This window comes from Geotrypetes seraphini, chromosome 17 (assembly GCF_902459505.1).
Source record: "Geotrypetes seraphini chromosome 17, aGeoSer1.1, whole genome shotgun sequence".
NCBI lineage: Eukaryota > Metazoa > Chordata > Amphibia > Gymnophiona > Dermophiidae > Geotrypetes > Geotrypetes seraphini.
In genome coordinates this window covers 47,819,818-47,832,520 of record NC_047100.1, presented here as the reverse complement: position 1 = coordinate 47,832,520, position 12,703 = coordinate 47,819,818, and positions in this window count along the sequence as shown.

Here is a 12,703-nt window from a genome sequence, read left to right as displayed (position 1 = left end):
CTGGAAGTCATGGCCAACAAAGAGGACCTAGACATAATTGGAATCACAGAAACATGGTGGTCTGAGGACAACAAATGGGACGTAGTACTACCAGGTTATAAACTCTATAGGAAAGACAGGACATGTAAGAAGGGAGGAGGAATAGCGCTATACATAAAGGACTGCATTCACTCGACCAGGATGGATACGGCAACAAGGGCAGAAGGTTTGGAATCGCTATGGGTTAAGTTACCAGGAAGAAAGGGAGCCGACACAAAATTGGGACTTTATTATCGCCCACCTGGACAGCCAGAAACAAGTGACAATGACCTAGAAGCAGAATTGAGGCAGGAATGCAAAAGCGGAAGGGTGACGGTTATGGGAGACTTCAACCACCCTGGGATAGACTGGAGCATTGGACACTCCAGCAGCGCGAGGGAAACAAAGTTCCTGGAGGCTGTGAGGGATTGCTTCTTGGAGCAGCTGGTCCAGGAACCGACACGAGGAGATACCACTCTTGACCTAATCCTCAACGGTCTAGGGGGACCCGCAAAGGAGGTGGTAGTAGTAGGGCCACTAGGAAACAGTGATCACAACATGATCCAGTACAAACTAGAAATGGGAACATCAAAAGTGAAGAGAACCACAGCGATGGCACTCAACTTCAGAAAAGGGAACTACGAAGCTATGAGGAAAATGGTGAGACATAAACTCAGAAATAGCTCACGGAAGATGGAGACCGTAGAGAAAGCCTGGTCCCTACTCAAGAACACGGTGCAAAAAGCACAAAACATGTACATCCCCAGGTTTAGGAAAGGGCGCAAACAAAATCAAACAAAAAACAAGGTGTGGATAACAAAGGAAGTGAAGAAGGCGATAAGCGACAAGAAATCATCATTCAGAAAATGGAAAAAGGACCAAACTGAGGAAAACCGGAAGGAACACAAAAAACACCAGAAAGAGTGCCACCGAGTGGTTAGGGAAGCAAAAAGAGAATACGAAGAGAAGCTGGCTGGGGAGGCAAGAAACTTCAAACCGTTCTTTAGGTACGTGAAGGGGAGGCAACCGGCAAGGGAGGAAGTGGGACCGTTGGATGATGGAACCAGAAAGGGAGTGGTAAGAGAGGAAAAAGAGGTAGCAGACAGGTTAAACAAGTTTTTCTCGTCGGTCTTCACGAGCGAGGACACATCCAATGTACCAGAACCTGAGGAGATTATAAGTGGGGATCTAGATGAAAAGCTGGAGCGAATAGAAGTAAGCCATGAGGACGTCCTACAACAGATAGATAGATTAAAAAGTGACAAATCACTGGGCCCGGATGGAATCCACCCAAGGGTACTAAAAGAACTGAGAAAGGAAATAGCGGAAACACTCCAGCAAATATGTAATCTATCATTGAAAACTGGGGAGATCCCGGAGGACTGGAAAATAGCAAATGTCACGCCTATCTTTAAGAAAGGATCAAGAGGAGACCCGGGAAACTACAGGCCGGTGAGCTTGACTTCGGTTCCGGGTAGGATGATGGAAGCACTTATTAAGGACAGCATCTGCGAGCACATGGAAAAAAATGGGCAGCTGAGGGAGAGCCAACATGGCTTCTGCAAGGGAAGGTCTTGCCTCACAAACTTACTACATTTCTTTGAGGGAATAAACAGCCAGATAGACAAAGGGGAACCCATAGACATAATTTACCTCGACTTCCAAAAAGCTTTCGACAAGGTACCCTACGAACGGCTGCTTAAGAAGCTGTGGAACCACGGAGTGGAGGGGGATGTATACCGATGGATTAAACACTGGTTGGCGGGCAGAAAACAGAGGGTTGGAGTGAAGGGCAAATACTCAGACTGGCAACGGGTCACGAGCGGAGTTCCGCAGGGGTCGGTGTTGGGACCGCTCCTGTTCAATATATTTATAGACGATCTGGAGACAGGGACGAAATGTGAGGTTATCAAATTTGCAGATGACACCAAACTCTGCAGCAGGGTTAGAACCACGGAAGACTGTGAAAACCTGCAAAGGGACCTAACGAAGCTGGAAGAATGGGCCAAAAAGTGGCAGATGCGTTTTAATATAGAGAAATGCAAGGTCATGCATGTTGGGAAAAAGAACCCGATGTTCAGCTATACAATGGGGGGAACATTGCTAGATGTAAGTACCCTTGAAAGAGACCTGGGTGTGCTGGTGGATACAACAATGAAAGCATCAGCACAATGCGCGACAGCCTCAAAGAAAGCAAACAGAATTCTGGGTATCATCAAGAAGGGTATCACGACCAAGACAAAGGAAGTCATCATGCCACTGTACCGTGCAATGGTGCGCCCGCATCTGGAGTACTGTGTCCAGTATTGGTCGCCGTACCTCAAGAAGGACATAGCATTGCTTGAGGGGGTCCAGAAAAGAGCGACGAAAATGGTAAGAGGTATGGAAAACCTTTCGTATGCCGACAGGCTAGAACAGCTGGGGCTGTTCTCCCTGGAAAAGAGGAGACTTAGAGGAGACATGATACAAACTTTCAAGATCCTGAAAGGCATAGATAAGGTAGGGACAGATTCTTCAGACTGTGGGGAACAACAAGTACAAGGGGGCACTCGGAGAAACTGAAAGGGGATAGGTTTAGAACCAATGCCAGGAAGTTCTTCTTCACCCAGAGAGTGGTGGACACATGGAACGCACTCCCGGAGGTTGTGGTGGGGCAGAAGACACTACAGGGATTCAAAGAAGGTTTGGATAAATTCCTGAAGGAAAAGGGGATTGAGGGATACAGATAGAAGTAAGGATAGGTTTTTTAGGGCAGGGAACACTTGACAGGTCATGGACCTGATGGGCCGCCGCGGGTGCGGACCGCTGGGTGCGATGGACCTCTGGTCTGATCCCGGTGGAGGCAACTTCTTATGTTCTTATATTCTGCTTCAAAGACTCTCTGATCTGAGGAACAGCATTTGAATGCATTTATGCTCAGATCTTTTACTGTCTGTTGAAAAGGCTCCATTTCTGCCTCTCATTCTCTTCCTTGTGTCATGCTACAGGGATCTATCTTGGTATCCATTCTTCTTAATATCTGCACGGTGCTGCTAAGAAGCAAACCTTATTTTCATGACTCAAAAACATATGATTTCATTCATGGCAATCTCACAGCTATCATAGATTGGCTCACAAGGACCAGACATGAACTGAACCCTGGAAAATCTAAGTCACTTATCTTCTCATGTCTCTGTAATCCATATTTACCCAGAAAACTGCATCCTGGGATCTTCAGCTCCAGTACGATCGTCTGTGAGGCTTTTAGGCAGTATTCTTGACAGTGAACTGGATTTTCAACTGTATGTGACCAGTAAGGTGAAAAAAAAAATACTTTTTTGCCTTGAAGCTAATTTGGTATTTTCATATGGTCTAGGACAATGTTCTTCAACCACCGGTCCATGGACCGGTGCCGGTCCGGCATGTGCATCAGGCCCAAAACTGTGCTCTTCAACCGCTGGTTTATAGTGCGATCAATGCTGTGTTATCTTCGGGCCAGCTCCCTCTTCCTCACTGACTCAGTGCAGAAAGCCACAGGCAGCGGTTCCTACATGCATCTTGCACCTGAACCGGAAGCCTTCTCTCTGATGTCGCACCGTCAGAGGGAAGGCTTCCAGATGAGGCATGGGACGCGCAAAGAGCCACTGCCCGCAACTTTGTGCACTATGTCAGTGAGGAAGAGGGAGCCGGCCTGAAAATAACACCGGGGGCATAATAAAACGGCCAGGCAGGAGCAGCCAGAAGGTAAGGTATAGCATGGAGTGAGGGAGACAATAAAGGTAGGGGGGAATTATTTTATTTTTGAATTTAGTGATTGAATTGTGTCAATTTTGAAAATTTACATCTGCTGTCAGTATTTTGCACTGTTCAGGAAGAAATGCATTTGTTTCTTTTTCTCTGGGGTTGTACTGCATGCAGAGTTTTGCATCTTAGGGTTTGTTTGTACTTTTAGTTTTTGGTCCTGTATTTGCATAGGGGTTATCTGTGATCTGGTAGAAATGAATGTTGAGAAGCATACAGTGCGCTTTGTGTAGTTAAATTTTGTGGTTAACCGTTATGTGTTGTTAATAAGATTATATTATGTATATATATGAAAAATGAATGGAAAAAATAGTGTTACAATTAGTACTATGGGGTGGGGTCTAGGACGGAGATTGGGTAGAGATGGGTGGGGTCTGGCCTACGACTTAGCCCAGTGTTCTTCAACCGCCTGTCTACGGACCTTTTTTTATTTCAGCCGGTCCATAGGTGTAAAAAGGTTGAAGAACACTGGTGTAGGACACAAAGGTAGTTTGCATGGCATTTGTTACCAGCTGATTAGATTACTCCAACATATTCCTCCAAGGTAATTCTATCAACTACATGCTAGGATTTATGTACCAAGTATGTGCGTAAATGTTTAGAATACTAGCGATTATGCACAGCACATATACAGTGGTACCTCGGTTTATGAGTACACCGGTTTGCAAGTGTTTTGCAAGACGAGCAAAACATTTGCAAAATCGGCACCTCAGAAACCGAGCATGGCTCGATTTACGAGTGCTCCACCCCCCGCGATCCGGCACCCTCCCCCCGCGATCTGGCACCCTCCCCCCGCCGCTGCTTATTGTCATCTGGGCATTGGCACCGGCATGTCCTGTGCGTTGGTGCCGGTGCCCGAAGATCGGCCTCCTCTTCTTGCTGGGCCTTGAGCATCTGCGCATGCTCAAGGCCCAGCAAGACGAGGAGGCCGATCTTCGGGCACCGGCACCAACGCACAGGACATGCCGGTGCCGGTGCCCAGATGACAGTAAGCAGCGGTGGGGGGGGTGCCCAATGTGACAAACCTGTGGCCAGCTTTGTCCCTGTAAGGGATAAAAGCAAAACACGGTCCCTGGTCAGAAGGGCTGACCAGGTTAAAGTAAAGGTGTGGTTTTGGCTGACTACCCCTCAGACAGTGAGGTAGGGCAGGAGAGACAGGAACATAGGTACATCCAGCAGAGAGCGCCATCTCAGGACAAGTACTCTAGAAAGCCTGATAGGACTCTTATTGAGAAGTGGAGTCCCAGTGCTGGAAGGTATGCTCATTACCAGCCTAGGAAAAACCTGAATTATTTCCCTAGGGATTTCCTGCCTAACACAGCTGCTCCTAGGAGAGAGGGGTGGGGCTTTAACCAACATAAAAACAGAGTATGGGATCTCAGTAGGGAGAGCAGGGAGAGCCGGGACGGGGCTAGAGCTAACGAGCTCAGGCAGCGGCAGAAGCAGATGAGGGGAAAAGTCTCTCTCCTCCAGCTCACAGCAGTGAGGATGTGGAAATGACCGAGGACTACCTCAGCTCCACCCCAGAGGCTGCTGAGCAGACAGAGGCTATGGACGTCTCTGAGCCACTGCTGGAAGCTGGCTATTTCCCCACTGACATGGAGGTTAGTTGCTAAGGGGACGGAACCAAGGCTGTGCTTGTGCTGGCTCCTGTAACTCAAGCCCAGCTGACAGTGAAGAGCAGGAAAAATCTCTCTGTTACACTGTGTGATGCTCCGGAGGGCATTGTTTGTTCAAGGAACTTTATCTGTAGGGGTGTGAAAGCTCCGTGTGAAAACCTAAGGAAAGTTCACAGCTTACCTAATGTCATGCTATATTCTGTCGGCTAGGAAGCCCAGCTGATAGTAACGAGCTGTGAAGCCTGCTCTGCAAAACCTATCAGTGTCTCAGTTAGGTAAACTGAAACGTTTGAGAAATTCATTGCTAGGTTTGGGAACTGTAATTACTCTGGCTGTGTTCACAAGGTGCGCAAAGTTTGAAAGTTTATTTTCCTGATATTTTTCATTTACCTTTACCCCTGGTGAAGAGGACTGTATTTAGATTGAAAAGTCCAGGGTATTGAACTGTATGTGGCATTTGTAGCAAGCCATTCTGACAACTGCAAGTGATTTTGTGTTTTATATTTTGCCATGACATGCGGGTGGCGGATAGTATTCAGACCCCCGGGTTCAATAAAGTACCAGAACATTCTTTTGTAACAAGACTTACCTGTGTGGTCTTCTCTTTACAAGCTACTCTCAGTGTGGCCTGGCAGACTAGGCAGACGCCTAGGTCTGTTGTAACCTGAAAAGCCTTCCTCCAACCTGAGGAGGCCACGCCGACAGGCTAGAACTCAACACACCTAATCCCTCTGCTGGTTAGAGCAAGGGATAAGTGTGTCACACCAATCGCGGCAGGGGGTGCCCGATAGCGGCAGGAGTGGGGGTGCCTGATCGCGGCGGGGGGCCTTCGGGGGAAGCAATGCCGGTTTTCGTGGGAGGGATGGGGGGGAGAACGTATCAAAGCGAGTTTCCATTATTTCCTATGGGGAAACTCGCTTTGATAAACGAGCATTTTGGATTACGAGCATGCTCCTGGAACGGATTATGCTCGTAATCTAAGGTACCACTGTATATCAAAATTTCACCTAAATCTAGTGTGTATTTTATAGGTGGATTACACAGAAGAGAAGTCTGTGTGTGACTCCTAGAACACTATAAGTAGTAGCATATAAGTTATGTGCGTTGTCATCCAGTTGGGCCCACGAGGACAATGCAGGGTCCGCCAACTGGTGGCAGCACGACCCTGGCGTGGCTCTCCAAAGAGGGAAGACCCTACATAGTACTCCAGTTCACTGGTGTATTAATGATACTAAACATCATGTACTCCACATATGGCAAACAGCTTTAATTAAAAATAAAAAACCAAAGTAACAAGGCTGGCTTTCTGTCTCAGCACAGAGATAGCCACAGATAATATTTCCCCCAAGGTTCTTGGAAGCTCAGTTAGCTAAAGAGAAATCAAAACAAAAATATCCTGTCCCAGGTAAGTATCATTAAGTTCTGAGTTTGGTACAGTCTAAGTATTCTTTCAGGGAATGCAAAACTCACAGTCATCAATTCATTATACTCCAAGGATCTCTGGACTTCAGCTTATCTTAGTCCCGGTCTTCACCAGGTCCTTGTTTTTTTAAACAGGCAAAACAAAACTTTAGCACTATACAACACTCCGGTCCTGGTGTTCCAGGAACAGGATTGCCAGGTTCACTTTCACAAAAGCCTTTGCACAAGCATCCACAAAATTCCCCAACCCGAGGTCTTCTGTGAACCCAACCCCAATCCTGTAAGCTCTCAGTTTTGTCTGGAACCAACACCAGCTTCTCCCACAGCTCTGTCCCAGCTGGTGCAGGGTGGCTTAATCAGTGTTATGCACAGGTTCAATACTGCTTCTAGCCCAGCCCCCGCTGCTGTGCAACAAAAAAACACTTTTCAAAACATTCTTTCAAAAATAGTCCCAACAAAATTCTTTAAGGAAAACTTCTAAAACAAAAGAATAATTCATGGGCGGGAAACTGCCACACTCACATCCATGGGTTCCAGAGATTCCACTCCAGGCATTACAAACTCTGCCACTTCCATCTGTTCCTCTAGAACCTCTTGCTCTGCCATGTCCTGTGTTACAGGACTTTCCCAGTCCGTGGGTTCTGGTTTGGGAGCTTGCCCTTGCCTGGCCAGGAGGATTCTTTCTGCAGCCCCTCCTGAGCTGTCCCTCTCAGACTCTGAGAGCTGCTTTAAGGGAGAAGAGCCACTCCCTGTCCTATGTGGCTGAGGTACTGCTTTGGAGACTCTCTGGCTCCCTCTCAGTTCAGTGGTAATATTACACCCTGGGAGCTGTTTTATTAATTTAATTTAATTCTTATATACCGCTAATAACCATGAGGTTTCTAAGCGGTTTACAAAAATGATGCATTAAAGATACAATAAATAAAAACTAAATAAATAAGATAGGTACTTGGAAATTCCCTAACTGTCCCAAAGGCTCACAATCTAACTAAAGTACCTGAAGAAATAGTATGAAAAATAAAAATAAAAAGACAGAGGTAGAGATAGAGATAGAAATGAAATATTTCCTAAGGGAGTTTATTTTTCTGACAAGCTCTGGCTCAGGAAAGGGATCCAGTTCTGCGTCGGATTCATTGTCCTCGGGATAGGCAGCCCTGTCCTCTACAACCTTTGAGGCTCTACCTGCTTCTGGATTCCTGGGTAGGGGAGTTGGCTTAACCCCTATCCTAACCTTGATAGGGACATCCTTGGGGATGGGAATGTCACAGCGTATCTCCAGCATCTTTGGGTTCCATATATAGGGGCAAATAAAAGGCTGGCAATTGTATTGCAGATTAAGATCCTCTGCTCTGGTGTACTTGGAGAAAAAAGTTCCTGTCTCAGAAGTACTATTGCCAGATAACCACTAGGGGTCTTTGGGTGCTATTTTGCATCCAGAGTAGAGAATGACACGGTGACAAATTCTGTATATAAAATACATTGAAACATATATGAGGTAATAAATCAACCATGATCTAGTCCACTTTATAATGGTCGCCAGCATTTTCAAAAGGAAATCAAATCTATCTATCTATAATCTCCCATCGTGGACAGGCTCAAATGTGGCTTACTTTATATAGCATTCATCATCCTCATAAAATGAAAACATCCGTACTGAAAATGAAGGTTTCAACAAAGATTTTCCCTTGATAAAATCTTCTAACTGGGCTGGATCAAAAAACACAAATTTCTCACTTCCATACGAGATAAGGCACTTACATGGAAATTTTAAAAAGAAAGTAGCTCCAACTGCCAAAACTTTAAACTGGGTGTGTCTAGAGACATCCGGAAAAATTATCACATGTTGACCACGAAACAAGCCTTGTTTCTTCAAATAGTATAATTTCAGAATTGCCTGTTTTTCTAACTCTGTCTTATAAACCACAAGAAGGGTTCCCCGTTTATTTATTATGTCTTTAGAAGATTCGAGAAACTGATACATTCAAACTATCAGGTAAAACTAGTTTGTCAATTTCACCTTCTTATACTATTTCCTTAGAAACTCTTGGAATGTAATAAAAGTAATCAACTTCGTATAATGCAATATCTCCCTCAAGTACATTCTCAAGAGTTCTAAATTTAATTTAATTTAATTCTTATATACCGCTAATAACCGTGAGGTTTCTAAGCAGTTTACAAAAATGATGCATTAAAGATACAATAAATAAAAACTCAGACAATGGAGACAAGTAATGTGTAATTGGAAAATTTAAAAACACGAAGGTTTTTAACCCTTATAGCATTCTCCAGTTTCTCTAATTTAGCATGAATCATCATACCATCCTTAATATTAGAAGCAGCATTAATTTGTAAAGTATTTTACAACATTTTTTAATGTATATCTATACGTGTCTTCAGAAATGTCAGTATTAGCCAACTGTTTTCAGTGGCTAAAATATTTCTTTTATACTGGCCTCGTCATCAGACCTGGTTAAATATATTTTGGTGACGGGACAATTGCGCGCCAGACACCAGCGCGCCGACAATCGAGCGCTGACAATTCGGCGCAAGACACAAGTGCGCCGCGGGAAAACTTAGTTTTAAAGAGCTCCGACGAGGGGTGTGAGGGGAACCCCCACACGTTACTGCATACTGTTCGCGCTGCCGTTGGGGAGGGTGGGGGTGCAACCCCCCCCATTATAAAGAAAACGGAACTTTTCCCGAAAAAAATCAGAAAAAGATCTGTTTTCTCTATAATGGAGGGTTCCAACCCCCCCCTCCAACAGCAGCGCAAACACTATGCAGTAAAGTGAAGGGGTTCCCCACTCACACCCCGCTTCGGAGCTCTTTAAAACTAAGTTTTCCCGCGGCACGCTGGTGTCTCACGCGTGACTGACTATGAACCTATATTTTGGGGTTTTGTTTTTTTTAATTGTTATAAAGTGCTACGTGCTTTACATTTCATTTAAATTGTATTTATAAGGTAAACTTATCTTTTCTATAAAGGGGTAAATTTCCATTTTTTTAAGTTATAATTTGGCTTTTCTCCTCTTTTATATTATTAACAAAGCTTATAAGAAGATGAATTCTATATTTTAAGATATGGATTTATGTTGCAGGGGATTCTTCTTGACACAGCCTAAGGCGAAACATGTTGAAGCAACAGGTTCCATCCCAATACAAGCAACTTCTAAAAAAAGATAAGTTTACCTCATAAATACAATTTAAATGAAATGAAAAGCATGTAGCACTTTATAACAATTTTTTTTAAAACCCAAAAGAATATATTTAACCGGGTCTGATGACGAGGCCAGTGTAAAAGAAATATTTTAGCCATTGAAAACAGTTGGCTAATAATGACATTTCTGAAGACACGTATAGATATACATAAAAAAATGTTGTAAAAGCGTGAAATAATATTATCTTAATAATATGACTTATAAAATTACCCCAAAAAACAGGGAGGAATGGAGAGAAGTATAGTACAAAGATTCAAAAATATCACTCCGAAAAACACTCAGACAAACGGAGAGGTGGACCCACACTCTTCCAACCAAGCATCATAGGCAAAAAACTTTCGCACAAGTTTAAAGTTAGCAGGTGGGAGCAAAAAATAGCCGAGAATAATTAATGGTAAAAACCACTGAACACAAACAGGCCAGGCCGACGATCATTTCGTGGCCGGTAACCACTGCTTCAGGGCCTTAGCGCCAAATCCAGGCTATCAGTACGCAGATCCTAACTGCTGCTTTCCACCATAAATTATTCTCGGCTATTTTTGCTCCCACCTGCTAACTTTAAACTTGTGCGAAAGTTTTTCGCCTATGATGCTTGGTTGGAAGAGCGTGGGTCCACCTCTCCGTTTGTCTGAGGCTTTTCTTTCACTTAAGTAATAAGCTAGCTTTCTTGGCTTGTGTGATGCTTTTGTTTTGGAGTGATATTTTTGAATCTTTATATTATAAAATTACCCTATCTCAGGGGTGTCAAAGTCCCTCCTCGAGGGCCGCAATCCAGTCGGGTTTTCAGGATTTCCCCAATGAATATGCATGAGATCTATTTGCATGCACTGCTTTCATTGTAGGCTAATAGATCTCATGCATATTCATTGGGGAAATCCTGAAAACCCGACTGGATTGCGGCCCTCGAGGAGGGGCTTTGACACCCCTGCCCTACATATATAATGCCCTCTTATTAAATTTAAATCAATAAATAGTATTTAATAAATAATTGATTTAAATTTAATGAGGGCATTATATATTTATTTATTGTCATGTAATGAATGTCAGAAAGATAGATAAATCATCCCATTGTTGTTGTTAGAGTTATGAAATTACCCTTCCATGTTCATCCTTAATAAATTGTTTGCTTTGACCTTTTTACTTTTCTTTATATTTAATATGGACCCCTTTTACAAAGCAAACGCACCACAGCCCAATCAGTTCCTATGGGTTTCCGTGCACTTACCGCAGCAACATTGCTACTTGTGACTATATGAACTGCTACATCTCTCATATCTTTCTAGCTGTACTGTAAGAGGACAACTTTAAAAGAGATTTTGTTGCCTAACCAGAATGTAATGTACCTAGATCCCTGGATTTGAAAAAATTGCCATGAGTATAATTTTATAATCAAGTTTTTTTTAGGATTTTATATACCGCCTATCAAGATTATCTAAGCGGTTTTTACAATCAGGTACTCAAGCATTTTTTCCCTCTCTGTCCCGGTGGGCTCACAATCTATTTAACATACCTGGGGCTATGGAGGATTAAGTGACTTGCCCAGGGTCACAAGGAGCAGCGCGGGGTTTGAACCCACAACCCCAGGGTGCGGAGGCTGTAGATCCAACCACTGCGCCACACACTCCCACACTAATGCAGTTCTACAAGCTGCTTTGCAAGTAGCTGTTTTTGGGGCATGTGTGATTCCGAACACTCCAGCCAGAATTCTTAGATCTTTTTCTCAAAATCTACTTTTCTTTAGCACTCTCCAGACCAGTAGAGGTTAATCTTTACGAACGGGTATATATCCAATCATGACCAGCAGGTGGAGACTGAAAACAAAACTGTGGAATAGTATATAAGATATTCCCTTCTCTATTCTCATCAGTCTTCTTTCAGTCTCCAGCAGGTTTTGAGTGAGCTGTACCCATCTCCCTTGGTAGGGCTGTTGGAATTTCTTTAGGGGGTTTCTAGTCCCTGTTTTTGGCCGGACAGAGCTTTGGCAGGCCCTGTTTGGGAGTCCGTCCAACTTCGGGAGTGTCAAACCCGGTGGGTCTCAAGCGGGGTCCCTCCCCCCTACTTCCTCCACCTCCCCACATTTTTTTAGAGGAGCCTCAGCAGTAAGCCTTGCCCCGTAAATCAAGCATGGCCTACTGCTTCGAGAGCCTGTGAAGTCTGTTCTCAAAACTTTTCATGTGCGATGTACCACATCATATGCTATCATAGCACCCCAAATCTGGAACTCCCTGCCCCCTATCTAAGGGAAGAACCAAATATTGATAAATTTTTGATAAAGGAGCATTAAAAAGCTTTTAATCCATAATCTATTACAATTTATAAACAGGCAATGCTCAACTAAATTTTCCCTAAAAGACCCTTAAAGACCCATAATGCCCCTTCTTCAATCCTCCTCCTCCCTCCTACCGAAACTTCCTCCCCCCCTCCGTCTCCCTCCTCTCCCCCCTTCTTCCTCCTTGCTGTTCGCAATTCTATGATCAATTTGGAATGTAACCACCTGTAACTACTTTCTCCTTCTATTCGCAACTCTATGATCAATTTTGGTATGTACCCACTTGTAACTTCTTTCTCCTTGCTATTCGCAACTCTATGATCAATTTGGCATGTAACCTCTTGTAATTTGTTCTAACCAATGTGAACCGCCTAGAA